Source organism: Hibiscus syriacus, unplaced genomic scaffold (assembly GCF_006381635.1).
Source record: "Hibiscus syriacus cultivar Baekdansim isolate YM2019G1 unplaced genomic scaffold, ASM638163v2 tig00110331_pilon, whole genome shotgun sequence".
Classification (NCBI taxonomy): domain Eukaryota; kingdom Viridiplantae; phylum Streptophyta; class Magnoliopsida; order Malvales; family Malvaceae; genus Hibiscus; species Hibiscus syriacus.
Window position 1 is genome coordinate 1,269,530 of NW_024062687.1, and position 25,648 is coordinate 1,295,177.

Consider the following 25,648-nt stretch of genomic DNA (forward strand, 5'->3'; position numbering starts at 1 on the left):
AGATCGAAGAGATTACTGGTTTTAGCTTTAACTCTGATAGTGTTATTTTATGGAGATGTCTATATCAACTCTGGTGGTGATGCTTCAGACGACAATACACGCATCAATGATGATTTATCCTCAAAATGTAACTTCAAATATGATTGTATCACAAACTCGAGAAGAATCATCTTATATAACCATAACCATACAAGTCTTTTTGGTTAGGCCATTAATCTAAATCATACCAATCAAATTTGATGAATGTTCATTATTTAGAACAAACAAATAACTGATCTTTGCCACTACAAAATTTTAAGCAGTATGTACATCAAATACAAACTTTTAGGTTGCTAGAAAATGAAATCAACCTTTAAACATATATAAAAGTGAAGAGGAACTTACATCGAATAACTGAACAAAAATTAGTATTTTATTACATGGTGGCGCAACCAAAGTTCATAAACTACCATGTTGAATGCATCGAACCTTACAGGCGGTGTGTTCCATTGGAAGTGCTTCTGAACCTGGTAAAAGAAGACATGTAGCACCAGATGAGTACTGCAGGTAATTGTTTTTTAGATTGACCTTTGATTTTAGTGAAAAAGAAATGATGAACCAGTAGGGTAAAAGGGCCACTACCTTAATCAAGTTATTATGTAGGGAAACAAAGTCCTCATGAGATATGTTCTTCAGGATCTGCTTCAGCTGATAAACATCATTCTCTCGAAGGACAACAGCAAATTTTCGCCAATCAAGAATGTCATTGAATGGCAGGTCATAATAGTTGGATAATATCACTGCAACAAAACAAGCCAAATAGGTTAAGGGAAACAATTTTAAGTATCTTTCTCTAGTTCTGCTGGGGAGTGTTTCTCGGAGAAAAAAGGTGAGCAAAGCAAAACAAAAAGATGGCACTAGCTGAAACTTGCACCTCAAAATGAGGGAACTTTCTGTTTCTTCAATCCATAAAAAGGCTTTAGCCTTTGCTCCAAACTAATTCTCTAGTTTCACAAATCTTACTCCTGGAATAAATTATTGACAAATGATGATGCTCCTTATGTTCTGGTAACTATTAAACAGTCAAGGTAGAGAAATGATAAATCAAATTTATGATCAAAATCTAGGAGATAATCATGTTGCGGTAAAACTAGGTAAGGTTGAATCTGACTCATAATTTATGACAGCCTAGAGAATCATCACTGTTGGATTAAACTGGTAAGCTAACAAGTACCACAGCATTTGTGAGAGTAACCGAGATATTCCCAGGTTTCTGTGTGAATAAAAATGTTTAACTAATGGGTTTTCTGCCCTCCACAGGGGTGCCTAGAAGAAACACACCTTACGTATGTCCAGCCTTTAGGAGCAATCCTGTCACTAGAACATCTCAAATCTACCTCACCAAATTGAAGGTTTATAATCTCCTCTAAAGCATAGCTAATAGCCAAAATGATAAGCTGATTCGGTTTGTGTATTTTTGTCCAAGCATTCTCACTACTATTTCTATTTGTAATTCTAGTTTTTTTTCTCCTTTTGTCACTACCTTTGCCTATAACTTAACAATCCACATGCATCATTAACTAAACAAAAGCAACAAACGAGATACAAATTACTAAACAATTGTTCACTGCATCAAGTACAAGAAGTTGAAGACTTGAAAATTCATACCAGGAACACATCCATAATGGATTGAATCAGCTATACGAGCACTGTTGACCTGGGAGCCACCAGGGCATATGCAGAATTTAGTTCTATAAAACCTCTTCTGGTACACTAAATGACCAGTAGCCCTGCTTATTCTATTATTCGAAATGTCAAGCTCAGTATCGTTCCCCCACACACGTGCCAGTATCACTCTAATCTTCGAGTTCCTATGTCCAGCCCAAAAACCAAGTGCCGTCCTGCAAACATGCTTCTAGTCAGCATGAAGCTACAAACTTAAATTCCCAACCATTTTAAATAAGAAGGGTTTTGCTAAAAGGTGCTCATAATAAGCACTTATTATGAGCTATTCTACAAAACAACAATGCATTGACTACAAAACCCTTCTATAAAAATGGGATTGTGTTTACCTGTTTTCAACATCATTTCCACCAGCATGAAGAGCAAAAGGCTGCAGAATTTGGGGGAGAGCAACATCTTTATGCGGAATGAATCCAACATCATAGCTAGGAGAACAAACAACACGAATGGCGTTCTTTACAAGAAAGGGAACTCCTTCGGTAGCACGAACGCCGACATCATGACATGTAACAAAGAAATGATCGGCACCTAGAGTTCTATTCCAATAAGGATATTTAGCTATTAAACCATCTACATAATTCTGAACAATTATTGTCATATTCTCATACGATGTACCCTGCATTAATCGTTTCAATGAAAATAAGTTTCTAAATTATCTAATTTGTGTAGATCTAATTGAAAAAAGACAAGGAAATTTTATACCTTGCCGCGCATCTTGTGACAAGAGATCGGGATAAAAAAGAGGTGAGCTTGATCTGGATCGTCCGTAAGAAACCGGCTCTCGCGAATATTCTGGAAAAAGTAACCTTCGCTAGCGTATTTGCCGGTCAGTTTCCGGGGAGTTTGGTAGAAAGTTTTCGGATCGCCGTCGGGGTAAATGTAGATCTTGAATATCTCCTCCATTTCCTCGAAATTCAACTTGAAAAGCTTCGGCGAATGGTAAACGTCGGTGAACAAATCGCCGTCTTTGTCGTCGTTGTCTTCAGAAACATAGTTCTCTTTTATGTCGGAGACGATACGCGTCTGAGAAGGAGCTGTGGTGTTGGAGGATGCGGAGGGGAGGAGAGTGATCTGAGGAATGGGAGGGGAGAAAGGAATAGGAGGACGGAGGGATTTGAAGGAGAAGTAAAGGAAATTAGGGTGAGAATAGAGAGAGTGAGGATGGATCCCTTTAAAGAAAACAGCTGAGATTGCTGCATCTGTTGCTTTCCGGCTATCATCACCGGTGGAGATTTTACTTTATCTTTGCTTCCTTTATTTCGAGCGTGGCTGTGACGGAGGATAGCGGCGGATTTGAGTGAATGAGCTGTAGAAGGGGAAGATAATATTCGACCACAACTCTGCTCTGCTCCCTCACGACGTAAAACTGAAATTACTTCCACCGCAGAATTGAATCAAATTACTGTACTATGGAACAATTTTGTGTGTGTACCATACAAATAATCAAATAATTTCTTTTATTTCCAGAACGATCCGGTCCAAGCAGACAATGGAAATGGTCTCCGGTAATGTAGTCTGTCTAACAGTTAGGACCCTGTGCTGGTCCGATGGAATTGTAAGCCAAACAGGCCAAGGGTGCCCCAATTTATGAAGTCCAACTATTAGGACCACCCCAAGATCCCATAGAATAGTTCACCTAATATCTCCAACATCACACCTGGGACTTTAACCATTGAAATGAAACTGTTTTTGAGCATCATCTCCTAAACTGGCATAACCAAGGGTTATTCAACGGCAAAATCTCTCTTTCTTCGGTTTTTTTGGCCCAATAGGGCTTTTAGATTGAAAATAACTTTTTGGCCCAATAGAGCTTTTAGATTGAAAATTTAGGGTTTTTACCCATCCTCACATTTTAATTAGAGATCTACGGCATTTGTTAGTGTCGGGTGAACTTGTCATCTCGAGGTGACGAGTTTATTAAAATATTATTTTTAATGGATTCGAGTGGATCCCACGTGGGTTATTAATTTATTATTTTTAAGCAGACTCGTCGAGTCGAGGTGACGAGTCTATTAAAATTTTTATTATTGAAAAAAAATAAAATTAAAATTAGAAAAAAGAGGAAAATTCGTCACCTCAAGATGACGAGTTCCTTCGAATTCAAAAAACTATTCGTTTTGTTTAACTGGTCAACAGGCAGTTGTGCAACGGTCACTTGGAAATCGTCACCTCGAGATGAAAAGTTCCACCGGATTTTTTCATTATAGTCGTTGGAATTAGGGATCTAAATAAGGGTTTATGGTTAAATCCAAAAAATTTGTGAAAAATCTAACATTTTGTGAAAATCCCGGAAAATGGCTTCCCAATCATACATATTGCGCCTCGACAACGTCCATATTTTGTCGATCGAACTCCGGTCAGAAAAAGAACGGAGTATTCATCAACGCGAGATGACTTCAAGAGATCCGCATCAGTAGATATTGATATATCTTCAGCATTTGTACGTAGCTTCAAGTTGTACCCGGCGTTAATTGAGGCTATGGTCAAATGTTGCCTGCCTAAGATGCACACTTTTCATTTCTCGAGTGGTGAAGCAACGATTACTTTAGAAGACGTCGCTTACAAACTCGATGTTCTTGTTAATGGAGACTCCGTGATGAGGCGGAACAATTACGACACCAAGACGTTGGTCTACGAAGGTTTGGGAAAGGTGTCACCATCCGAGTTCATCAATGGCTATCGGGTACGGATGACGTGGTTGGAGTTTCAATTCCAAGTGACAGCCGACTCTACCGAGGACGAAGTTATTTTTACATCCCCATGCATATCTTCTCCAACTGATCGGATGGGTATTATTACCGGATAAATTTGGTAATTTGGTGTACACTCACTATCTTCGAATATTAAATGACTTCACTAAGTGTCGCAATACCAGTTGGGGCTTAGCGATTTTAGCCTTTCTGTACCGAGAGCTTTGCAAGGCTGCAATTATCGAGCGAGGTCGAAAAGCCGATATAGCATGCTCTCTAATATTGCTACAATTGCGGGCTTATTATCGATTCCCGTTTTTGACACCGATTACAACAACCACGGTAGAGTTTCCTCTTGTCGAAAGGTAATTTTTTTAACTTTGGTTTTTAAATTTAATTAACTTAATTGATTTTTTTATTTGTTTTTAATCTTTTTCTATTTTTAAATATTTTAGATGTCGCCATAAAATAATTTTTGATATGCGGTATACATTTGTTCTTTTATTATTTCTTAAAAAAAATTAAACTTTATATATATTAACTTTGATATTTAATATTTACAGTTTTCTTGGCTTCCATATGTTGACGACAATATATATCGGTTATTGTTAGCGCAATTTTTGAGAGGTCTGGTTTATGATGTGTCGTGACGTCGTTATTACATTTTAGCGATTGTTGAGTGGCACGCTGCTGATAGAGTATTGTGACAGTATGCTAACATCAGTTCATTCCTACGCAAATCGTTGAGATGGATGCACTCCATTGAATTGATACGCATGGGAAATATACCGAAAATTGGCCGAAGAAACACGCTTACTACATCGAGCTATGGAATCAACATCACCTATCGCTCCCCCCGCGATACGAGATTACACTGCTATATCTAGATTTTGATCATTCTCCATATCTCCGAAATTACGAAGCAAATGGGAAACCATATCTCGCAAAACCACAACAGATGGGAGAATGGGAACAACATCAGACTAGATTCCCCAAGTCCAAGAAAAAATCATCGACATCTTCTTTTTCTGCTTCATCATCTACAGTTGAAGATTACTACTATGCATCTCAAAATAGTTTCGGTTTATATCCTGCATATCATATTTTAATCGAGACTTAGTCGACTTGGGTTGGAGGTTCATGGGATACAATGCAACTTCAACAGAACAAGCATGTGAGGGTGAATGGGATCATATCGTATATGGTCAACATAGCCGCCAAGTCGTTTCAGTAACGACAATGATGGTGTCAAATACCATAAGCCCATCACCGTATTTCGAAGGTGTATCTCAGAGTGTGTTAAGTACACCTCCTCAACGTATCTCAGAGTGTGTTAAGTACACCTCCTCAACGAGATGAAGACGATGACAATGACGATGATGATGATGATTAAGGCCGACAACCCCCTCACCATTATCATTCGACCACTCCTCGGTATCGTCAAAAACTTAGAAAATATAAATAAATTTTATTAGTTTGTAAACAATGTTATTTTAATAAAAATAATTATTTTTTAATTAATTTATATTTTTTAAATTTAATCCAAGTAAACTCGTCACCTCGATGTGATGAGTTCCATTGAGATCGTTGCACAACTACTAATTGACCAAAGACTACAAAACTGCTAGTTTTTTAATTCAAATGAACTCATCACCTCGATGTGACGAGTCAACTTAAAAACAATAAATTAATGGCCCGTGGGACTCACTCATCCGCGTTCGTATGATACTGTAGTAAATGCCGTAAATCCCTAATTAAAATTTAAGGATGGGTAAAACCCTAAATTTTTAATCTAAAAGCCCTATTGGGCCAAAAAGTCATTTTTCTTCTATCTTATTTTCTCAAAATTTCTCTATATCTCTGTTACATTTTGGAAATTTAATCTTGACCCTTCAAATAGTTGAATTATCAATTCAATCTTGAAGCTTTATTTGATAGAATGAAAGTATATTGTGATAAGAAAATCATTTAAAGGTGCATTATGTTTTGAGTGGTTGCAAGTTGTTATGCCCTAACAAATTCTGTTAGATTCTGTTTGTTTGGTTTCTGTTTCAGCCCTTTTAATCCACATTAGTTATAACCCATTTGATTAAATTGTGACTATATAAAAGAGCATTTAATTATGAAGGCTGAAATTATCTTTAGCCTACGTGCTTTTCTTATTTTACTTACTTTATGTTCTTATCTTTAAAAAAATTATGTGATTACTGTGTTTTTAACTGACTCTGATACCATATTAAAGAATAATTACACGAGTAGAGATATTAAAAGATAAAAAAAGTATCATTTATTGCATCTCAAGTTATCTAACTAATATTTATTTGGAGAAATTATCTTTGAGTCGCAAACAATAGATACTTTAATATCATTCTCATAAATAAGACTTTATTAAAATGTGTTCAAACTATATTTATTTTCTTATGTATTTGTCTAACGTTATAAATGTTATTATTTTAATTACCTCAATTGTAACAGAACAGACTTTCAAAAAGTTCATTATCTAACACATATCGTGCTTTTTTTTTAAAAAAAATTTATTTAAAAAGAACTAAAAATATTGTTATGAAAAAAATCTTATTTTTTCTAAAATTTTAAAAAAATACTCTAAACATTTTAGAATTCCTAATTTCAATATCTTATTACCACCGCCTACAACCAATGTCGTCGATTAGCCACTGCCAATGGCACAAATGAATGTGGAGGTAACTTGTTTGTTGTTTTCACCAAAATGTTTGTCAACAACTGATGATTATTAATCAGGGTTTAAAAAATAAATATTTAAGATTTTAGGGTTTTAAAATGATGACAAGAGTGATGATCGATTAATGAATAGACAGTCATAGATGATTGGTCATAGATGACCAACGACAGGGTATATGGACTAGAATTAAGGATTTGAATAACTTTGAAGTCTTTTTGAAATTTTAAAAAAATTTAAGATTTTTTTAAATATAAAAAATATTTTATTTAAAAAATAAAATATTTATAAAACATGTCACTTATCAGATAATAAAAATTTTACAATATGTTACGGTTGAGATACTTAAATGATAATATTGATATCGTCAAGTACCTAAATTAACTGAAAAATTAAACACTTAAATACAAAGAGATATATCTTGTAATATTTTTTATTAAGTCCATAAATAATAATAGAAATGATGAGTCTGTCACGTTCGACGAGCACCGCTGAGTGCCACTAACGATGAGCACCATTTAGTACTATTAAATTAATTTATAAAAATTTAAAATTTTAAAGGACTCAATGTGTAATTATAAATTAGTTAAAAATTTAAAGGTAAATTATTTAAAATAAAATATCAATTACATTATTTTCTATAATATTTTTTAATAATAATAAAAAGTAAATTATAAAAAAATTATTATTAAAAAGATTATAGAAAATAATATAATTAATATTTTATTTCAAATAATTTATTTTTAAAATTTTTCATTAATTTATAATAATACGTTAAGTAATTTTAAATTTTAAATTTTTATAAACTAAATTAATAATACTTAACGATATTTATTATCGACCGTGCTCGTCCAACATTATAAAATGGGAATGTCTAAGGAAAAGCGGACTAATATAAGGCTAAAAGATGACATGACCGAAAATTTAATAAGATAATTAACAAATTCGATAAAGCGCTACCGGAAATGTTGACAGACTCATAATGTTGTAGGTGGAAAACGTGAAGAACTATTAAAAAATTTGGTAACCTAAAAACTTTGGTTATCGGTGAGTATCGATACATATATATAAATATCCATACTTACTTTATTGTGGAAAATATTAATTTAGGGTTACATTTTGAGTGAGTTTTAAGATATTAATTTAGTAATTATAAGCGTCTAATGACTTATTTTTATGTTACGATATATATTATTATTAAATTAAAAATAATAAACATAGATATTACATATTTATTATTATCTTTAGTTAAAATTATTAAATTTAAATTCTAAATAATATTTTATAAAAAATCTAAATAATCAAATAATTTTTTTATAAATGAAATTATTAAATTAATGTTCTAGGTGGAAAACATGAAGAACTATTAAAAAAAATTGAAACATAAATTGCATAGCTTCTGTATCCATACTTACTCTAAAAGTATCGATATTGTTAAGATAATAAGCTATGTCTAACTATTGTCCTGAAAAAGTATCCATACATATATTTTATGTATAGATACTTATATTTAAAACTTAACCGGTTAAAATAAAATAGGAGTTACCTATTATGTTAAACTATCTACCGGTTTGTTTGAAGGTTACTAATAATGTAAACGGTAAAATAAAATAGATGCTACATATTACGTTAAAATACCTACTTGTTTGTTTAAAGTTTACTAATAATGTAAATAATAAAATAAATAGGCAGTACCTATTACATTAAACTAGCTACCGATTTTTTAAATGTTACTAATAATGTAAACGGTAAAATAAAATAGGAGCTACCTATTACATTAAACTAGCTACCAGCTTGTTTAAATGTTAATAACAATGTAAACGGTAAAATAAAATAGGCGCTGCCTATTATGTTAAACAATTACTACCTATTACGTTAAATAGACGCTACCTATTAAGTTAAACTAGCTACCGGTTTGTTTAAAGGTGAATAATAATGTTAACGGTAAAATAAAATAGGCGCTACCTATTATGTTAAATAGACGTTACCTATTACGTTAGATTAGCTACCGGTTTGTTTAAAAGTTAATAATAATGTAAACGGTAAAATATATACAACTTAATCATTTGAAATATTTTTTTAAAATTCGAAAGTATTGATACTTATAGGTTGATGTGAGAGGTGAAATTCATCAACTTTTTTTTAAAAAATATCGATACATCATATATCAATATTTTAATATTCATCAATTTTTTCAAATGCTAAAATCTCAATAACAGTCATAAAAAATCTAAAATCTAAAGTATCGATACTGATATTAATAATTTTCCTGAATACGTACTGATACATATGCACTAAGTATATACTAATTTTCATACATCTACACTAAGTATCTATATTTTTACAAAGATATTTTAATGGAATTTTGTAAATAAGTCACTTTCAATCTTAACATTTCAATTTTTCCCCTCAAATTAACAAATTTCTAAAATAATAAAATATCGAACAACATAAATGATATTAATATTTGCTAAAGTATCGACCATCAAATCATAGTAGTATCGATATTTATTTTAAAAATAATTAATATCTTTAATATTTCAGATTGCAACATACTTCTTTATTTAAAATAACATTATTGGGCGCAACCTAGTATGTTAATATTTATTTATAAAAATATTAACATATTTTATTGTCATCAAATTTCGAAGACTCCATCTTAAATTTTGGTAACATTTTAAGCGCTACCTATATGTTGATAATATTAATAACAAAATAAGTAATTAACATATTTTGTTATCATAATACCCATCAGCTTACACTTTGGTAATATTTTAGGCTCTACCTAATATGTTGATAATATTAATAACAAATTACGTAATTAATCTATTTTGTTATCGTCATATTTTTAAGGCCCCTTCAACTTTAAACAAACTTTACCTATTACATTAAATAAGCGCTACCTGTTATGTTATTATGGTTGATAATGTTTCCAATAATTAATCTGATATGTTAAAGTCAATATTTTTTTGAAGCATTTTACATACGACGATAATATTTCCAGTTATTATCATTATTATTACCAACACAAATAACATTTCCGGTGAAAACATATAATATTTTCAATAGAACTTTTAACCGATTATCTATTTAACAAGTCACATCATTTTTTTTAGCTATATTTTAATCTCCGGAACCAACCATTATAAAATATTCCTAATATAAAAGAATATGAAAGATGAGTGATTTGCTTTTTGTTTGATTATGGCAATCAACACCGAATTTATTACTTTATGGGTAGAAACAAAACAGCTGTTTTATAATCATTACTTACAACACATGAACTACCTTTTATTTTTGGTGCACTGTCATCTCCAATTTAACATATTGAAATTATGAACAAAAACATTATTTGTATCTACCATATTGTGAGTGGAGAAAACAGTATATAGAAAATGTAAAAGTAAGACTAACCATCTAAAAGATTTTGATTTTTTATTTTTCTATAACTAAAAATATTGAATTATTAGTCAATTGATATAAATGAAAATTTTATTTTAGAACATGATATTAAAGTTATAACATGGATATTGTTCATCTATTGTCATTCTTTCTCACAATTTCAGACATATAGAATTAAATAACATAAAATCTAATGAAATATTGTTACTTAAGAAAATAATTGAATTAATCTCTACATTAATCAAGACAAACACATCAAAGTCTTGTATACATATTTACTGATTTCTCTGATAATCGTCAGCAAAAATTTTCTGGTTATTTCAAATTGTATTATATTTGTGCAAAATGATATTTTCCAATTTAGGGTTTGTTAGATTTTAAAAGCTGAAAACGACAACGTTGTTGGGGCATCATCAGTTTCAGTGATGTAGGCAACAAAAACAGTATTTTGATACGTTTCTAAATTCCAATTAAAAACAGAAATCCGTCAACGTCACTCGAAACAAAACAATCTTTTAAAAATTTGTCACGACCCAGTTACACTCAATATTTTAAAAATCACGGGGTAACATAATTTGGGCAAACTACACTTAAAGCCATTTAATCATGAATTTGATAATAAACAGGTTATTTTCAAAAATTACAAGCAAATCACGAAATTAAATTATTATTATAAATAAATCAGTTTTAGTACAAATAAAACTTTTATTATAAATAGGAATAATTTAAACATGAATTCGTTTTTTTTTATCTCTTTGAGTTTTTCCTCCTCTAATTTTAAGGTTGTCGAAACGATTTTTTATGCGGCGTGGAAAAGCGCGTTATTTTTAATTATTTTCTTTACGATTGATTTTAATTAAAAATAATACGATTTTAGAAAACCTCTCGTTTCGAAAAATTGGAAATTCCTTTACGATGAAAAAATAAGGTTCGAGGAGTCGCCACCAATCTTTGATTAGGGTGTGATTGGACACCCAAAACGTTGTCATTTTAAATAAAAAATATTTTTAATTAAAACGACGAATTTGCGGTCTGCGTTATCAAAAATCTGAGTTCGGGAGTCGGTTACGCGTGGGGAAGGATTAGCACCCCCACAGCGCCCTAAATCGGTACCTAGTCGATTAATTAATGTCTTTGCAGCGAATTTTACAAGTTCAACTTTAATTTAATTTTTGATCCTTAAAACAACAAAAGTGCAAATTTTATGGTATGCAAAAGCAACGAAATAAGTTAAGTTAAAATTACCAAGTCGTTAGAAAGATAATGAATATTCGATTATTTATAAATACCGAGACCAAATCTTTAGTTCAGTTCTAACGACCTTTTCTCGATAAATTTAAATAGTCGAACATTTCATTTTCTTTCATTCCCAAATTTTAAAGTGAAATATCAAATTTTTAGTGACAATGATGGGATACACTTGTAATTTAAAATCGTCAAGAACAACTTTTTCTGTAAGTTAAGAAAAGCCATTCTGACAGTTTTAAATTAAAAGGGTATTACCCTTAATCCAATTATGTGATTAGTTCAAGTTATGCACGTAAGACTATCATGCAAATTATGCTGATTGAATGTCATGCAAAGAGTAATAAATATTATGATTAAAATATCATGCAATGTGAAATACAAAAGAAAAAAAAAATAAATATATATATATACATATATTTTAATTTCAACAAAAAAAAAATAATAATAAGCCACACATATTAACATATAATGTACAAACATGACTTAAATATAATAATAAAAACATGACATGCAAAACTATAAAATTAAAATATATATATATATATACATATTTAAAAAGTGACTAAATATGAATAAAATCAAAACTAAACATACTAATCAAAAGTTAAACAAGGGTTAAACTATAAAGAAACTAAACAATAGGCTCATTTCATAAAACTTTCATTTCCATGTACTGCAAGCATAATATAACCAAAGTACTTCATAGGACCAAAATGAAAGTTTTTCAAAATTACATATCCAAAGTATAAACAACATCAAAATAGCCCTAAACTGATTCTGGACCAAGATACAACATGCGGCAAATTAGGAGGTAAATTTAAGATACCAAAGAAGCTCGATTCAGGGACAAAAATGTAACAGGTTGAAACTGAAATGGCCTACACGCAGTTACCCCCCAAAGCAAAACACAGAATACTTCCCCGGAGGTCAATACGACGCCGTTTTGGAACTAAACGGGACGACGCCGTTTTGGAACTAAACGGGACGACGCCGTTTTGGCGTACGAGACATCAGGGTATACCCCTAACCCTAGTCTCATTTCTTCTCAACCTAAACAGATGAAAACCCCCCCCAGCCGTTCTCTCTATCTCTCTCGCCTCTCAACCCCAGCTTGACCAGACGACTCCCCTGGCCACCACGGCCACCGCCGCCTTAAACAAATCTCCTAAACTTCCTCTCAAACGAAACCAAACGAAGCCCTAGCCTCCACAACCACCATGGTCTCTCGCTTCTCTCTGCTTTCCTTGGTCGAAACCCTCAGCAAACCCAACCGTGGCAGCCGCCGTGGCTGCCACCACTAAACTATCCTGACGAGAACCGCTCAGGTAAACCCTTTTCTCACTCTTCTAACCTCTTAAACCCTAAACCCGATCCTCACCGAGACCTCACAAAACCCCAACGAAGACCCCGATGAGAGCCTCCTCTCCTTTCTAGCCTTAAACCTTCACTCTTACGAAACCCACAACCCAAATATCACAACCACAAAGCCCATTGCCAACCACCGTGGCCAACAGACTCCGTTAAGGAGTTAAAACTGTACCCCAAACCCCGAACATGACCAAACTTACCCAGAACTAGCCCCCATAGACCCCGATGAAACCAAACACTGAAACAAAAGCATAATCGATAGCTTACCCTTGGTGACCCAACGGGGTTCGACTTTCAAATGGTGGTGATGGTTACTCTTTCACTCAAGGAGGTGAGGGTTTCGTTTTTTTTGTTGTTTTTGCTCTCCGATTGCTGATCGTTTTTTGGTTCGAGTCTTTTTGGTTGTTTTCTCCTTCTTCTTTTTTTGTGTCTTTTTTCTTTCTGTTTTCTCTCCTCTCGCTGATGATCCTTGATGGTTTTTTTTTTTCTTTCCCCCCCCTTTTTTTTTTTTGACCTTGGTCCCTCTCTATATCTGTTTTTTTGTTGTTGGTTTTCTCTCCTCGATTTCTCCGTGCCTCTCGTTCTGCTTCTTGTTTCGTGTGTTTGCAGGGCACTGGTGAGAGCAGATCACGGGCGGCAGCTGTGGGGAGCCGAGCTATTATCCGGTTGGCGTGCGTGGTCTGGCAGCAGAGTTGGCTTCACGTGAGACTGCAGCTGGCTCGGGATGCTTGGGGACGTTGTGAGCCGTTGGATCCTGATGCCAGATCCAACGGTGGTAGCTTGACGGCGCTGGAACCCTGACCAGAAACCCTAGTGGTCTTTGATCTGGACCGTTGGATGAGAAGCAGATCCAACGGTCCAGGACAAGCGGCGGCTGGATCCATAAGTTGGAAACCCTAATGGTTTTAGGGTTCTTCAAACAGGCTTGAACATCCAAGCCTGATTATTTTGATTTTTGGGCCACTTCGGTCCAGCTGGTTGTAATTTGGTATAGGCCCTGTAATAAAACATTTAATTAGTATACTCATATGTATTTTAATTGCTTAACATTCATTATAATTGCTTATTTGCTCATATATCATATATAAATATAACCAAACATTAATCATATAAACGATAATTAATCCAATTCAACTTCAGAAAAGATCCCGGACAAATCGAGCATCTACAGCTGCCCCTCTTTGCTCATTGTCGTGCAACGAGAATATAGCAAAGATCACTAGATGATCAAATTTGTCCGATTATGAGAAATTCAAAAGATTAATCGGCTTCACTGCAACGTCCATAAAACTGGTTTTATCCCCTATTGCTTCAGGGAGTAAAACTCGAAAATCTTCGTCAATCGTGTCTGCTCCCCATTTTTCCAGAGAGTACAAGACTCAAACGATTCTCGATAATCATGTCTGCTCCCTATTTTTTCAGAGAGTATGAGACTCGAACAATTCTCAATAATCGTGCCTGCTCCCTATTTTCTTCAGAGAGAATGAGACTCGAACAATCTTCAACAATCGTGTCTGCTCCCTATTTTCTTCAGAGAGTATGAGACTCGAACAATCTTCAACAATCGTGTCTGCTCCCTATTTCTTCAGAGAGTATGAGACTCGAACAATCTTCAACAATCGTGTCTGCTCCCTATTTCTTCAGAGAGTATAAGACTCGAACAATTTTCAACAATCGTGTCTGCTCCCTATTTCTTCAGAGAGTATAAGACTCGAACAATCTTCAACAATCGCGTCTGCTCCCTATTTCTTCAGAGAGTATAAGACTCGAACAATTTTCAACAATCGTGTCTGCTCCCTATTTCTTCAGAGAGTATAAGACTCGAACAATCTTCAACAATCGCGTCTGCTCCCTATTTCTTCAGAGAGTATAAGACTCGATCAATCTTCAATTATCGTTGGGAAATCTGCAAACATTTAAAATAATCATGCAATGTCATGATCCTATTCATGCCTACGATGTATGCAATTTAATCCACTTTCTTCTTCGAAAGAATACTATCCCCTTTGATTTCAGCGGAACTCGGTTTCGCTTTGGGCATAGAGCATTTCACCAGTTCACCCCAGTTGATACTCTCAATACTATAACTTTTGGCTTGACAAGACTTTGACTTCTTTCTTTCTTGAGGCCTGCCAGTACCCCTGACCAATCTTCTTGATAAATGACAACATCCTTGGGTCATCTATTAATGGCTGTGATCTTCTATGAGTTCCAAAGTTTTAGCTTTTCCCAACCATACAAGCTTATGGGTAAAACCATTGCTAGCTTCAGAATACATGCATTTCCAGAACCTTTTGCATAATAATACAAAATGATCTCATGTACCACCAGTTAAGCTATGCGTTTAAACTTTCTCAAGATTAGATGCTTGTAAAAGGGAAATTAAGAAGGAAAATATCTCTTTATTTATATAAATGGCGAAGAATTTTTAGGCAACTACATGACAAACTTTTAATCGGAAAAGAACAAAAGGATAGGTGTCTTCAAATATCAATAACACAAATGCTTTTGAACTGGCACGCCGTCAGAATGACTCGAGTGTAGCTTCTGTCAAAAGGACCTCCAAAATGGTGATGACACCTAAGAGTGCGAAACTCTTTCTGAGCCCCAAAATCTCCCATTATTGGATGCCATAAACCAATATTGAATCTCACGTGCATTCAATTCCTCCTCTGGTTGTCCTCATCGAGACTCATTGATCTTTGGTCTCAACCCCAATGGCCATTGTCGTTACCCATGTCAGGAGCTCTTCCTACTTCCAAAAACAATTCAGATTATCCACCATGCACGAACTCTGAATTTAAAACTCAAGTCGCCCTTTGCGGGTTTTCGACTCGAGACCTCCTTTGGTTTCAAGACGCCCTTTTCGAGTTTTCATCTTGAACCCTTCCTTTTTTCCATTTTTTCATTTTTTTATTATTTTTTTATTTTTTTCATTTTTCATTTTCACTCATTTTTTCTTCTTCTTTTTTCTTCAAGCAAAATACTTCTTAACTGCGTCAGAATTCACTGGATGAGGTAATTCAGACCCATCCATCTCGGTTAAGACCAGGGCTCCCCCAGAAAAAACTTTCTTGACAACATAGGGTCCTTCCCACTTGGGCATCCATTTCCCTCGGAAATCTTTTTGAATGGGCAATATCCTCCTGAGAGCCAAATCTCCTTCGTGGATTTCTCGAGGGCGAACCTTCTTATCATGTGCTCGTATCATCCGCTTCTGGTATATCTGACCGTGACAAATAGCCTTCAATCTCTTTTCTTCAATCAGATTCAATTGGTCATATCTGGCCTGTACCCATTCTGCCTCATTTAGCTTCACTTCTGATAAAACCCGGAGCGAGGGAATTTCCACTTCAATAGGGAGGACAGCTTCCATCCCATAAACTAGAGAAAACGGAGTTGCCCCAGTAGACGTTCGTACAGAAGTCCGATAGGCAAACAGAGCAAATGGCAACTTCTCATGCCAATCTTTATAAGTTTCAGTCATCTTCTCTATAAGCCTCTTAATGTTCTTATTAGCCGCCTCCACTGCCCCATTCATCTTTGGGCGATAAACCGTGGAATTATGATGCTTTATTTTGAATTGCTCACATACAGATTTCATCATCTTGTTGTTTAAGTTCAACGCATTGTCAGAGATAATTCTCTCTGGTAAGCCATATCGGCAGATGATTTCTTTCTTCAAGAACCTACATATCGTTGACTGGGTAACACTTGCATAGGAAGCTGCTTCTACCCACTTGGTGAAGTAATCTATTGCTACCAGAATGAAGCGATGACCATTTGACGCTTTTGGAAAAATTTGCCCAATAACATCCATGCCCCACATAGAAAACGGCCACGGAGCTGTCATCACATGCAACGGATGAGGAGGGGTGTGCATTCTATCCCCATAAATCTGACACTTGTGACACTTTCGGGCATAATTGATGCAATCAGTCTCCATAGTTGACCAATAATACCCAAATCTCATAATCTGTCTGGCCATTACATGCCCATTAGCATGGGTGCCACATATTCCTTCATGTACTTCTTCAAGAATCATTTTCGCTTCTTTATTGTCCACACACCTTAATAAGACCTGATCCATGCTTTTCTTATATAAGATCTCACCATTAAGCACATACCCTGCTGCCATTCTTCTAATGGTCCTTTTGTCATTCTCAGTTGCCTGTTCGGGGTAACTTTGATATCTTATATACTGGAGGATATCATAGTACCAAGGCCCTTCATCATCTTCTTCTTCAATGTCAAAGCAGTGGGCTGGATATTCATAAGCCTTCATCTCAATAGGCATCATATTTGAATGCTCGTTCATCTTAAAGGCCGCTGCCAAAGTAGCCAAGGCATCTGCCATTTGATTTTCTTCTCTGGGGAGGTAATTGAAAGTCACTTCTTCAAATTCTTCAATAAGTCCCAGAACTAATTTACGATATTCCACAAGTTTGGGATCTTTGGTTTCCCATTCACCTCTGAGTTGGTAAATTACCAAAGCTGAATCCCCATATACCTTCAACATTTTTGCTTTGAGTTCAATAGCTGCTCTAAGACCCATAACACAAGCCTCATATTCAGCCATATTGTTTGTACAATCAAAATTGAGCCGACTGGTAAAAGGATAATGCTCTTCACTTGGTGAGACCAAGATTGCCCCAATCCCATGCCCCAAGGCGTTTGAAGCACCATCAAAGTTCATCTTCCAGTATTTACCGGCAAGAGCAATTGTTTCTTCCTCCGAGATAGCCATTAAATCCTCATCCGGGAAATCGAAATTCAACTGTTCATATTCTTCTGAAGCCCTACTCGCAATGAATTCTGCTATGGCGCTCCCTTTAACTGCTTTCTGGCTTACATACTGGATATCAAATTCGGACAACAGGATTTGCCAACGGGCTAACCTTCCAGACAATGCAGGTACCCCCATCAGATACTTTAAAGGGTCCAGCTTAGATATGAGCCAGGTAGTATGATACAACATATACTGTCTAAGTCTTCTGGTAGCCCACACTAAAGCGCAACACAATTTTTCAATTGGTGAGTATCTGGCCTCACACTCAGTGAACTTCTTACTGAGATAGTAGATAGCCCTCTCCCTCTTCTTAGTTTGATCATGTTGCCCCAACACACATCCCATTGAATTGTCATAAACGGACAAGTAAAGAATTAAAGGCTTTCCTGGGATAGGTGGCGCTAGGATCGGAGTATTCGAAAGATATCTCTTTACTGCCTCAAAAGCCTCTCGGCAATCTTCACTCCATTCTCCTGAATCATTCTTACGAAGAAGGCGGAATATGGGATCACATCTTTCGGTCAGCTGCGAGATAAACCGCGCGATGTAATTTAATCTCCCCAAAAATCCTCGAACCTCTTTCTGTGTTCTTGGGGCTGGCAAATCTTGAATGGCTTTTACTTTATCGGGATCTATTTCGATTCCCTTTCGGCTCACTACGAATCCCAACAGTTTTCCCGATGTCACCCCAAAAGTACACTTATTTGGGTTAAGTTTTAGTTGGCACTTCTTTAATCTTTGAAAGAGCTTCCTCAAATTCTCGACATGTTCCTCCTCCGTCTTGGCTTTGACAATCATATCATCGACATAGACTTCAATTTCTTTATGCATCATGTCATGAAACAACGTCACCATGGCCCTCTGATAGGTCGCCCCTGCATTCTTTAATCCAAATGGCATGACTTTATAGCAAAACGTCCCCCACATAGTGATAAACGTTGTTTTCTCCATGTCTTCAGGGTACATTTTAATTTGATTATAGCCGGAGAAACCATCCATAAATGAGAATAAGGAATTTCCAGCAGTATTGTCCACTAACGTGTCTATATGTGGCAAAGGAAAATTATCCTTTGGACTAGCTCTATTCAGATCTCTATAGTCGACACACATTCGTACTTTCCCATCCTTCTTTGGTACTGGGACAATATTTGCTACCCACTCAGGATATTTGGCCACTGTGAGAAACCCAGCATCAAATTGTTTCTTCACTTCTTCTTTAATCTTGAGCAGCATCTCGGGTCTCATTCTTCTCAGTTTCTGTTGTACGGGCTTACAATCAGGCTTTATTGGTAACTTATGGACAACCAATTCTGTATCCAGCCCTGGCATGTCCTCGTATGACCAAGCAAATACATCCTTGAACTCTTGAAGTAATTCTATCAAGCTTTGCCTCCCTTCAGTAGACAGGGTGGTACCAATCTTTATTTCCTTTCTATCCTCATCTGTACCCAGGTTCAAGATCTCTGTAAGCTCTTCGTGAGGCAGGATCTGCTCATCTTCCTGTTCCACCATCTTTAGTAATTCTGAGGGTGGTTCACATCCCTCATCCTCATCACAACCTTCGATTTCCCCTTGACATATGGGCATCTCGAAATCAATCTCCGGGTCAGAGTCATTAGCATTCGTATTATTGATATCTGAGTTCCTGAAAGGATAACGAAAAAGAAGATATATACCTATATACATATATACATATGGGAGAATCTTTTCCCATATAAACAAATAGAAAGAAATAATATATGCGTATATTCAAACAAAAATGCATGAGGAAGTGTTTGCCATTCGGGAATTAACAAAACACATCTTTTATTGAAAGCAAGTAAAAACACACTTAACCCTTTACATCAAATCACCTACTGTCCCAGGGTATGAACAATAGGGAAGAGTTCTAGTGTATTACTCTGCAAAAGATTTGTAAACTACAGGCAATTCCTCCGCAGTCCAGTTGTTCAACACAAAGCCCAGTGGCGCAGGGTAGATGCCCATAGCTCTCATTTCTTTGAACTCCTCATCGGTTATGACATTAATGCCCAAATCCTCCAAGGCATTCTCAACTATCCCTTTACTGCTTTCCAAAGTCCCTTGAAACATATATCCTCCTGATACGAAAATGCTGCTCAATGGCGGGAATGTCATGGGTTCCCAACTTGGGTCCTCACCAGTCAATCTCGCCTTTCTCAATTCCTGAATCTTCTTGATGCTTCTCATTTTTTCTTTTAAAGTTGGCTGATACCCTAAACCGAACCTGTCTCTTTTAGTCACAGGGTAGATTGGGCTCACCAGTCCTTGCAACCGACGTCCAAGCCCTTTGCCAGTTTTTGCTCCTCTTCCAAGAGTCAGCTTAAGCCCCATTTTGGTGCAGTTTGACAATCTAGGCTTCGGGATCTTCTTTCCTTCTGCCACAAACATGGCATTGACGTATTCCAACGATCTGAAAGAACATTCAACAGCTTGCTCTTCCACTTCAACGTATGGAGCAGTAGTAGAAACCGAAGCAATAATGTCTTCCTCAGCATGAATGCATATAAGCCTCCCATCCATTGCAAATTTTATCTTTTGGTGCAACGTTGACGGAACCGCACCGGCCTGATGAATCCAGGGCCTTCCCAATAAACAGTTGTATGTAGGCATGATGTCCATCACAAGAAACTCTACTTCGTATATCGCCGGGCCAATAGTCAAAGGGATATCAATCTTGCCTAGAACTTCTCTCTTCGTTCCATCAAAGCTCGAACCACACTTTGACAGCTTCTCATCAGGGTGCTGTCCACTGGCAATTTTTTCAAGGTTACCAAGGGCATCACATTTAACGCCGAACCGTTATCTATCAGTACTCTGGATAGAACATGCCCTTTGCACCTAACTGTGATGTGTAGGGCCTTATGATTGCCAATCATCCCAGAGGGGACCTCGTCCTCAGAAAAAGATAAAAAATTATCGGCCTGGATGTTGGCAACTAGTCGGTCCAGCTTTTCTGTGGGTATCTCCTTCGGGACAAATGTTTGGTTTAAAACTTTTAACAGGGCGTTGCGATGAGCCTCTGAACTCAGAAGAAGTGATAGGACAGAAATACGGGCAGGCAGCTTGTGCAATTGCTCAACAATACTGTATTCACTATGTTTCAGAAATTTTAAAAATTCCATCGCTTCATTCTCCGTTACTGGCTCCTTGACGATGGGTTCATCTTCTCTTATCTGCACATCGATACTTTTTCCTTTCTCGACAGCAATCTTTTTCTCAGGTTCTTTGTGATAACATCTACCACTCCTGGTCATGTGTCCCACTTCATCTACCTCTTCCTGTTGCTTTGTCACCTCTCCTATTTGACAAGTATATCTCCAGGGTACCTGTTTGTTGTCTTTGTACAGGAACGGAGAGGGAGGTGTAATAATCACCTTTGGAGCTACCTTCTCAGCCACTCGATTCTTGGGAGTAATGACGAGGGGACAACTAGCACTATAGACCACTTTGGATGATCCCTCAGAGGCGTAAACTTCCGCTTCTTCTTTCTCAGCCCCTTCTTTGAAGAACTCGATTTCCTTACTATCCATCATCTCTTGTACCAGCCCTAAGAAATCAGAACACTGTTGTATACTGTGTTTTGTGCAGTTATGGTAGTGGCACATCTCTTCGTTATTGAAATGTTCACGTGGCAGATTAGTCTTTAATAGTCCTACCTTGACCATTTGGCGCCACACCCAAGACATGGGTGACATCACCTCCCTAACATCTTTTACAGTCGTTTTTCCTTTCTCCTCAGCGACTGCATTAATCCCGGCTCCTGCATGGTTTGGCAATGGATTCTGGGCTATGTTTGGCTGTTCACTGTCACCAAAGTTGATGACGTTTCTTCTTCTCAGAGCTTGGATGACCTTTTTGAAAGCGGGACAATTTTCAATAGAATGTCCGGAAACCCCTGCATGGTATTCGCACTTAGCACTAGCATCATACCACTTGGGATACGGGGGTTGTATAGGGTCCACATGATAAGGTGAGACTACATGTCGATCATATAATTCGTGGAATAACTCCTTACAAGTCATGGGAATCGGATCAAATTGAGGCCTCTCTCTCCTTGGATCTCTTGCCCCCTGCCTATTGTCAATTTGGGGTGATGCTACCGTTCCCTGTGGTCGGGACACTGTGATATTATGGGAATCATACTGCCTTATTTTGTTGACTTCGTTTTCCTTCTTCCTCATCGGTTGTTTCTTGCTGGAATCTCCTCCCTCAAGCTTCCCGCTTTTGATCGCCATTTCAATCATTTCTCCCGCCGTAACTATATCAGCAAAACTTCGAGAAGGATTACCAACAAAATGTGAGAAAAATGGAGCCTTCAAGGTATTAACAAAAAGTAGGTTCGTTTCTTCTTCTACCAACGGTGGGTGGACTTGTACTGCTATCTCTCTCCACCTCTGAGCATATTGTCTGAAACTTTCACTATGCTTCTTCTCCATTGCTTGCAGCACCATTCTGTTAGGCCTGACGTCCTTCACATGTTTATACTGGTCGAGAAAAGATTTGGCCAGGTCTTTCCATGTCCTGACATCAACTCTCCTTAGTTGATTATACCATCGCAATGCTGAGCCTACTAAGCTTTCCTGGAAACAGTGGATCAACAGCTGGTCGTCCCCTACGTAACCAGTCATTTTCCTGCAGAACATTGTGATATGGGCAGAAGGGCATTGGGTACCGTCGTATTTCTCGAAATCAGGAGTTTTGAACTTGGGAGGTAGGACCAGATCAGGAACTAAACTCAGTTCCTTAGCGTCGAGACCATACAAGCTGGTATCTTCTTTCATAGCTTGTACTTCATTTGCTAGCTGCTTATATTGCTCCTGCAACAACTTGTTTTCGCTCTTCTTTGCTTCTTCATCAAGGTCCGGGACCTGGTGATATAGGTTTTCTTCGGGATGCGAACAAGATCCAGGTTGCGGATTCGCTGCCATGCCGTCAGGATTTATGTGTACTTTGGTATGGATAGATGTTCCTTGGATATTCGGAGACTGTACCGGGGTAAACCCTGGGGGGTAAAGTGGTTCTTCACTTGTTTGCTCATGGGCCTTTCCGTGCTCTGGATTTCTCCCTCCCAGCATATTTGCCAACTTGGACAACATATCCTCTTGAGCCTTAAGCATATCTTCTTGCATTTTTCTCAGATCATCTTGCAACTGCAATTGAGTTCTTTCTATTTGAGCAATCTTATCATCCATGGCCTTCCTTGTGTTATAGTGATGCTTGAAATTTCCCAGTATTCTGTAATGTATCCCTTATTGTTAATTTTAATGCTTTGAGGATGAATGCAAATTATGTGAAGTGCGATAAAAATGCAATACAAAACTTAAATTGCAAATAAAATGCAAATGCATGCAGAAAGACATTGATTCATAAGACGCGATCAGTCTTAGAACAACTTTCATTTAGGACAAAAGCATCATCTTTACAAGAAAAGTCCACTACAGAAATGGCCTAGCTCTCATGTTCAGCTCTACTATCTGACTGACAAGCCAATCGACCCTCTTTCCTACGCCTGATGCTGGATTGGCATAGCTCTGGATGACTTTTGCTTGGAGGTCCATCTCTCCCAACTGCCTCGCAACGCCGCTTAACTGATTCATGGTCTCTCGGATCACGTGATTCACGTTTGTCTTCCAGTCTCTAAAGTGATCGTTTGAGTTTTGCCATTGCAGTCTGGTGCCTTGGACGGCGCGCTCGAGACCAGCGATTTGTGTCTGGCAGCTTCGTAAGGCAGCCTCTAAATCATGAATCTTCTTTTGCAAAGCAGCGTTCTCCTCGAGGCTAACCCTTTGATCCACTTGGCAACGCTGACTGTTTTCTGCAGATAAGGAACTTTCAAGCTGCATAACGTAGGCACTGTACTCTTCATTCTTTGCCTTGGCTCGAGCTAACTCTTCCTCATGCCTTGATTCCATTTCGTGCATCTCTTGATTGAGTACCTCTATCCGTTCGTTCTTTGCTCCGCACCTCTGTATCCAGAGGAATACTTCATCCTGTTTTCCTTGGAGCACATTCTCCCGATGTTGCCTTTCTAATTTTAGCTCTTCTTTGCTTTGCCTCTTCTCAGTTTCGAGCTCGTCGATTCTTTGCTTTCGATCCTCAAGTTCAAGTTGCATGTTATTTGCCTTCATTCTGAGTTCTTCAATATTAGCATGCAATTCTTCTTCTCGCTTCTTGCTCAAGGTGTACCTTTGTCTTAACTCTTTAGCCTCTGTCCTTTCGCTCTTCAATGCCCTAACCCAGGACCTTCTCTCAGACTCAAGTTCTTGATTTCTTTTCTTCTTCTCTGTCTCTACTTCTCTGACTCGGTGCTCTCTCTCGGCTCTGACGTCTCTAACTCGACGATCCCTCTCAGCCCGGAGCTCTAACCGCCACTGCTCTGAAGTTCTCCCGAGGCCAGCAATTGCCCGTGCTCGACTCATTTTTTGGTAATCGCTCTGTAAACTAGTGAGATTGGCCTCCACTTCATCCTTTCTCTTGCGCATAAGCTCAAACTGTGTATTATAGAACCCCCTATCGATGTCCAACATGAAATTCTTTTGTCTAAGGGCCTCACACTCTGCTTCCTTCCTGGCGATTTCCGCTTCGAATTCACTCTTTAGTATCTCCAACTTAGACGGTACGTATTTAAACTGTGCTTCCAAAGGAATTGTTTGGTCACGATCCGCCAACGGAAGGATATCATTCTTTCGCGCCGCCCTCCATGCCACGTAGTCTGGGGTCAGCATGACCTCAGCTGCTATGAAATCAGTTCTAAAGGTTGACTTCCACGCCTCTGACATTGCACGAGCAGTCTTCTTGTAGTGATCTCCACAGTACACAAATTCAGATGCCTTCAGACCGGATGTAGCTGGGATGAATTGGCGTGCCCCAAATTGCCTTAGTACCATCAGTGGCGCATAACCTACTCCACCCCATAACCCTAATAGGGTTACCCAATCGGAATCCCCGCATTTGTACAGCACATCCACAAAAGCTAACCAGGGGACGCGCCACACTATATCATGTTCCTGTAAATTTCTGAAAAGTGAAACCCAATCTTTCCTGGTGAGATGCTCTGGCCACTCTTTAGTGAGGAAATCTTTTAAGGGTGAATAGGCCGTAGAAAACCGTCGACTATACTCTCGGTCAATTTTCCAGAAGTGACTGCGTATCCAAACAGTAAGCAGCTGGACACACCCGGTGAAGCGGCTACTCTCAGCTCTTCTGCAACTGCTAAGTGCTCTGAATGTTTCAGCCAAAACCGCAGGAACAGGGTTTACCTTCCTTTCCAAACGCTCGAATAAATCGACCACTGCGGCTTCCACGTGATAAAGAACTTTCGGGAAAATCATCAAACCATAAATTCCCAAGGCGAACATCTCCATGCTCTTCTCGATATCGCTATGCTTGACGATAAGCTCCTTGAGGCATGACCAAGGGAAGCAATCGGACTCTCCCTTCTTTTGGATTCGATCAGCAACCCACTTCTCTCCCATCCCAGTGATCCTTGCGAGCTTGCTCTTAAAGGATTGGGTCCGTGAGGCTTTTGAGTAGATACGGTCCAAGTGTATCGTCTCGAAATGAAACAAGGAGGTGTATTCTTCTAACGTGGGAGTCATGTCTTCCTTGTTGAAAGTGAAGCAGCTATATGCGGGATTCCAAAACTGGACGAGAGCTTTGATTAGGGGTTCGTTTACTTTCACGTACAACAGAAGGGCGATGTCACCATAC

General features: G+C 37.4%; 1 pseudogene; it reads right to left on the reverse strand.

Annotated features, from left to right (window-relative positions):
* Positions 1-257: 257 nt before the first annotated feature.
* Positions 258-3,108, reverse strand: LOC120119110 (annotated as a pseudogene).
* Between the last annotated feature and the right edge of the window lie 22,540 nt (positions 3,109-25,648).